The 6,526-nt window shown below is 40.8% G+C and overlaps 1 pseudogene; it reads left to right on the top strand.

The window, feature by feature from the left end:
• The first annotated feature begins 674 nt into the window (after positions 1-674).
• On the top strand, positions 675-1,616 carry LOC144237921 (olfactory receptor 4F15-like; annotated as a pseudogene).
• The last annotated feature ends 4,910 nt before the right edge of the window (positions 1,617-6,526 follow it).

Genomic DNA, 6,526 nt, shown 5'->3' with positions numbered 1-6,526 from the left:
AAGTTTTGAAGGATAAAAGAGGCATGGCTCTCTCCTGCCTCCAGGCCTTGTATGCTGTTCCTCTTGGTAGAAGCATTTTCCATGCTCCTTTGCCCCCCTTGCTAGCTCTTCCTTACCCTTTAGATCTCTGCTAACTCAACCATCAACACAGAAAATTGTTCACCCTGTTATTCTCTTCAATGTCATTTTTTAAAAACATGAAATAGGTTCAAGTAAATTCTTTTGTATTCATCATTTTGTTGTCCAATTCCTTCTGATGTATCTCACTGAGACTCATTATATTTGGATAGTACTAGATGTTCCAAATTTATTTGTCTTTTCATACTATTATAACTCCCAGTTGCTTACCTATATTTGAGTTAGATGTTACTCCCAAAAAAGTAATTAGAAAAAATAATTTACATAGGATGTGAAAGACTTGTCAATTAAATAAATTTTCCTAGGCACCATTCCTTGTGTTATCAAGGTTACTTGGCAACTCAGTTACTATCAGATGCAATACAGCAATAGTGGCCAAAAGGATGTTATTCGATTTTTGTGAAATGTTCAGGTAATATTTGACTTCCAAATTTTATATACTTTTTCCATAGAGTCTATTACTGTAATAGAATTAATTTGAATTGTATCCTTTTCTTTCTCTGGGTATCAGGAGTATGAACCTACCAAATAGGCCAATGGATGGGGCCAACTACTCTGTGGTGTCTGAGTTTGTATTCATGGGACTCCAATTCTTGGGAGATGAAGCTTTTTTTTTTTTTTTTTTTTGCTTTTTCTTGTCTTTTATAAATGTCTAATATGGTGGGAAACCTTCTTATAGGGGTCATTGTGACTTCTGACCTTTAGTTACACACCCCCATGTATTTTCTGTTCACCAGGTTCTTCATCATTGACCTGATATTTTATTCCACTATAGCACCCAAGATGCTTTGTGTGCCTTTCTTTTCAGGAAGCAGAAAGTCATCTCCCTTGTAGGCTATATAGCTCAGACCTCCTTTTGTCACGTTGTTGGAGGCAATGAGATAGACTACTCATTGCTATGGCCTTTGACAGATATATGGTCATAGGTAAGCCTCTTTACTACCTGACCATCATGAGCCCCTGAATATGTATTTTGATTTTGGTGGTTGCCTGGACCATTGGTTTCATTAACTTATTGGCCCAACTGGCTTTTGTGGTAAACTTACCCCTCTGTAGCCCTAATATATTAGATAGCTTTGACTGTTACATACCTTGGCTAATTATATTTGCCTGCACAGATACTTATAAACTGGAGTTCACGGTCACTGCTAATAGAGGGTTCATTTCCTTGCTTGTTTTCTTCTTGCTCATCCTCTCTTACATCTTCATCCTAGCCACTCTTCAGGAATACGCCTCAGGCGGTTCATCCAAGACACCTTTTCTCTATCATCTCATATTATTATGGTGATTTTCCTCTTTGGTGCACTGATTTTTTTTCTCTATGTGGTCCTCTCCTTCAACACATCTGGGTAAATTTATAGCCAGATTTGATACAGTTTTAACTCCTTTTCTAAATCTCGTCATTCCGGAACAGAGAGATGAAGACGGCAATGAGGAGAGTGTTTAGTCAGCCTCTGGGTTTTAAAAAAAATTACTAAATGATTTTATTGAAACACAAAATTTCCAAGTGACTATTGACTAATTTTCTGTTCCTAAAAGCCAATCCTCTAGAAAAAGGGACCATCTTTCTGTGGTATTATTGTTATATTATTTTCTGTTTGTTTGCGTGGAATGTCTTCCTCTCTTCATTTTGCTTGGCTCTCTGTGTTGGCTTCTATATGTTAGATAAAACATTTACCTCTTCCAGTCTTGAAGGAAGGGCCTCATGTAGGAGAGGAAACATATTGTTCAACACCATCCTAGCTCTTGTTCATCTCTCAAATCTTTGATTGTCCAAACAATGTCCAATCAGCCTATTAAATTTTAATAGCTCCAAGAGGTTGAGGATGTGTCAAGACCTATAAGGGTCTCAAAGAGAAGAATCTCACTCAGTGGCGAGAGTCAGGCTGACAGGAAACCAACCTGACCCTTGGGGGGAGCCTTTTTGGGTTTTTTGGCAGTAGTTTTTAAAATATGCAAATATACACCACAAAAATAAAAAAAAAAAGGTAATTATATGAGGTGATGGAAGTGTTAACTAAGCCTATCGTGATAATTATTTTGCAATGATTATATATAAGTGCATAAAATTATCCCATTGTATACCTTAAATGTATACAATGTTTTACGTCTCAATAAAGTCGGAAAAAAATAAAATTTGAAAAATAAATGAGGGAAGGAATTAAGATGGCAGATCATTAGGGGGACTCTATGGTTGCCTCGTCCCTTGAACACAGTTAGATAAAAATCAGATCATTCCAAACACCCAAGAAATCAATCTGAATGTTCAGAGAACAAACTGCACAACTGGGAGAAAAGTCACATTGAGGAAGGTAGGAGGTGTGGAGATGTGATTCTGAGCAGAAAAGAATCATGGGTGCTGTGGAGGGGAGGGAGCCTTGATCTTAGAGAGAGAAAAGAGAGAGACAGTGAGAAACAGAGAGAATGCAGCACACAAGGGGTTGCACAAGAGAAACACTTCCCCAAAACCACTAATTGGGAAAACTAGAGTGGCTGCTTATCACAAGTTGTTACAAGCAGTGGAGCCCAAAGTCTGAGCTGTTAGAAGTCTACAACACAGCCAGGTGGAGTCTGGTCACTACAGCAGTGCTCCTGTGGGGAAGGAAGGCAGAGGCCCAGCAGTAGATGGCATGGGTTGTGGATCCCCTGGGTCGCACAGGGAGAGAGTTCCCTTCTTGGAATGCATTTAGAAGAGATGGCACTACTTCTCAGGAGACAAGAGAGCTGCTAGGCACCAATATGCTGCCCCATTCATTAGCATAGAAACAGAGAAATGCGGACTTTTTTCCGTGCTTCATCATAAGCTCCAATCCCTGAGTGATCAATCATGTGATAGCTTTTTTGGGACTAACTGGCCCTGGCTGCTGTGCGACAAGACCATTCTCCCAAGAATGAGTATGGGTCTGCACCACACCCCTAAAATTTGGAGTTTGGAAACCCAGCTGAGTGTCTGAGATCAAACACAGAAATACTGTGCCACCTGACACACAGCTCAGACACAGACAGGGTGAAGGCAGTGATCTGGTGGACTCTGGGGACACAAGAGAGGAGACTGTTTGCTCTTCTGTGAGGGCTTCCTGAACAGTGGCAGGTGCAAACTCCCCTCTCTGGGGTTAGAAAGCAGGGTGATGCCGTTTTCCTCCAGCCCATCAGCACTGACAAAATTCAGTGAGTAACACAGCACCCTCATGGAGGCTGTGGCCACTTACACAAGCCCTGTGTGCCCCACACCCCCAGCACACTGTAGGTGCATCTACTAGGTCAAGTCAGCCTGAGAACCAGCTGCAGCAGGCCCCTTCCCCAGACCAGCACAAACCCCTACACACAGAGTGCTGTAAAGCTTCAGCTCTGGGGGAAAGAGGATTAAGCCTCTTTTAACAAGCAGATGAAAACACACCTAGTTAAAACTTGCCACACTGGACAAGGGTCAAACACTCCTCACTGCAAGCAAGGAGAAACTGTTCAGAGGACTTATCTGAAGGAAAGAGCTGCCAAACACTAGAGGGCACACTTTCAAACACTTCCTGAAGCACCAGGCCCTGGACAGTATAGGACATCTTCTTAATAGAGACTAAACTCTCAGGAGCAGGGAATATAACAGGCTTTCCTAATACACACACAAAAAACTGACCTAGAAAAATGACAATTGGAGGAATTCATCCCAAAAGGAAGAACAGAAGAGGTCATGGACAGCAATCTAATCAAAACAGATATAAGTAACATGCCTGAACCAGAACTTAAAACAACAATTGTAAGGATACTAGCTAGCCTTGAGAAAAGCATCGAAGACATTAGAGAATCCCTTACAGCAGAGATAACTAAAAACTAGTTAGGGTGAAATTAAAAATGCTGTAACTGAGATGCAAAACCAACACATGCAGTGACAACTAGGATGGATAAAACAGAGGAATCAAATTAGTGTTATGTAAGATAAAAAGATGGAAAATAATGAAGCTAAAAATAAGAGGGTAAGAAACGGGTCATGAGTGTAGACGTAGGGAACTCAGCAACTCCATAAAGTGTAATGATATTCATATCATAGTAGTCCCAGAAGAAGAGAGGGAAAAGGGGAGAGGTTTATATGAGAAAATTATAGCTGAGAACTTCCCTAGTCTGGACAAGGAAACAGTCATCCAAATCCATGATGCACAGAAAACTTCTACCAAATTCAACAAAAGCTGGCCAACAGCAAGACATATCATAGTAAAATTTGCAAAACATAGAGTTAAGCAAAGAATTTTTTGTTTTTGTTTTTTCTTGTTTTTAAATAGTTTATTGTCAAGTTGGTTTCCATATAACACCCAGTGCTCATCCCCACAAGTGCCCTCCTCCATGCCCATCACCCCCTTTCCCCTCCCCCCCATACCCATCAGTCCTCAGTTTGTTCTCAACATTCAAGAGTCTCTCATGGTTTCCCTCCCTCCTTCTCCCCTCCTATTTACCCCCTTCTCCTCCCCCACGGTCCTCCATTAAGTACCTCCTAATCCTCCTATATGTGCAAACATATGGTAGCTGTCCTTCTCTGCCTGACTTATTTCGCTCAGCATAACACCCTCAAGTTCCATCCATGTTGCTACACATGGGCAGATTTCATTCTTTCTCATTGCCATGTAGTATACCATTGTATACATAAACCACATCTTCTTGATCCATTAGTCCGTTGAAGGACACTTAGGTTCTTTCCATGTTTTGGCTATTGTTGAGGATGCTGCTATGAACATTGGGGTACATGTGCTCCTATGCATCAGCACCCCTGTATCCCTTGGGTAAATTCCTAGCAGTGCTATTGCTGGGTCACAGGGCAGTTCTCTTGTTATTTTCCTGAGGAACCTCCACACTGTTTTCCAGAGGGCCTGCACCAGTTTACATTCCCACCAAGAGTGTAGGAGGGTGCCCGTTTCTCCACATCCTCGCCAGCATCTTGAGTTCTCTGATTTGCTCATTTTAGCCACTCTGACTGGCGTGAGGTGGTATCTCAGTGTGGTTTTGATGTGTATTTCCCTGATGAGGAGGGATGCTGAGCATCGTTTCATGTGTCTGTCAGCCATCTGGATGTCCTCTTTGGAGAAGTGTCTGTTCATATCTTCTGCCCATTTCTTCACTGGATTGTTTGTTTTTTGGGTGTGGAGTTTGGTGAGTTCCTTATAGATTTTGGGTATTAACCCTTTATCTGATATGTCATTTGCAACTATCTTTTCCCATTCTGTTGGTTGCCTATTAGTTTTATGGATTGTTTCCTTTGCTGTGAGATAAGCAAAGAATTTTGAAAGCAGGAAGAGAAAAGAAATCACTAACCTACATGGAAAGACAAATCAGGTTAGAAGAAGATCTCTGCTCAGAAACTTGGCAGGCTAGAAGGGAGTGGCATGACATATATCAATGGAACAGAATAGAGAACCCAGAAATGGACTCACAACTATATGGCGAACTAATCTTTAACAAAGCAGGAAAGAACATCCAATGGAAAAAAGACTGTCTCTGACAAATGGTGTTGGGAAAACTGGACAGCAACATGAAGAATGAAACTGGACTACTTTCTTACACTACACACAAAGATAAATTCAAAATGGATGAAAGACCTAAATGTGAGACAGGAAACCATCAAAATTCTAGAAGAAAACACAGGCAGTAACCTCTTTGACATCAGCCATAGAAACTTCTTACTAGGCATGTTGCTGGAGACAACAGAAACAAAGCAAAAATGAACCATTGGGATTTCATCAAGATAAAAAGCTTCTGCACAGTGAAGGAAGCAATCAACTGAACTAAAAGACAACCTACAGAATGGGAGAAGATATTTGCAAATGACATGTCTGATGAAGGGCTGGTATCCAAAATCTATAAAGAACTTACCAAAGTCAACACCCCTAAAACAAATAATCTGGTGAAGAAACGGGCAGGAGACATGAATAGACATTCTTCCAAAGGAAACATACAGATGGCTAACAGACACATGAAAAGATGCTCAACACCACTCATCATCCAGGCAATACAAATCAAAACCACAATGAGATACCACCTCACATTTGTTAGACTAAAATTAACAACTCAGGAAATAATAGATGTTGGCAAGGATATGGAGAAAGGGGAACCCTCCTACAGTGCTGGTGGGAATGCAAACTGGTACAGCCACTCTGGAGAAAAGTATTGAGCTTTCCCAAAAAGTTAAAAACAGAACTACCCTACAACCCAACAATTGCAGTACTAGGTACTTATCCAAAGAATACAGAAACACTATTTCAAAGGGGCACATGCATCCCGATGTTTTTAGAACCATTAGCAATAGCCACATTATGGAAAGAGCCCAAATGTCTATTGACTGATGAATGGATAAAGAAGATGTGGTATATGTACACAGTGGAATATTATTCAGCCATCAAAAAATGAA

Source organism: Crocuta crocuta, unplaced genomic scaffold (genome assembly GCF_008692635.1).
Source record: "Crocuta crocuta isolate KB4526 unplaced genomic scaffold, BGI_CrCroc_1.0 scaffold156, whole genome shotgun sequence".
Lineage (NCBI taxonomy): Eukaryota > Metazoa > Chordata > Mammalia > Carnivora > Hyaenidae > Crocuta > Crocuta crocuta.
Note: the sequence above shows the minus strand (reverse complement) of the source record. Positions and strands in the feature narration are given on the sequence as shown.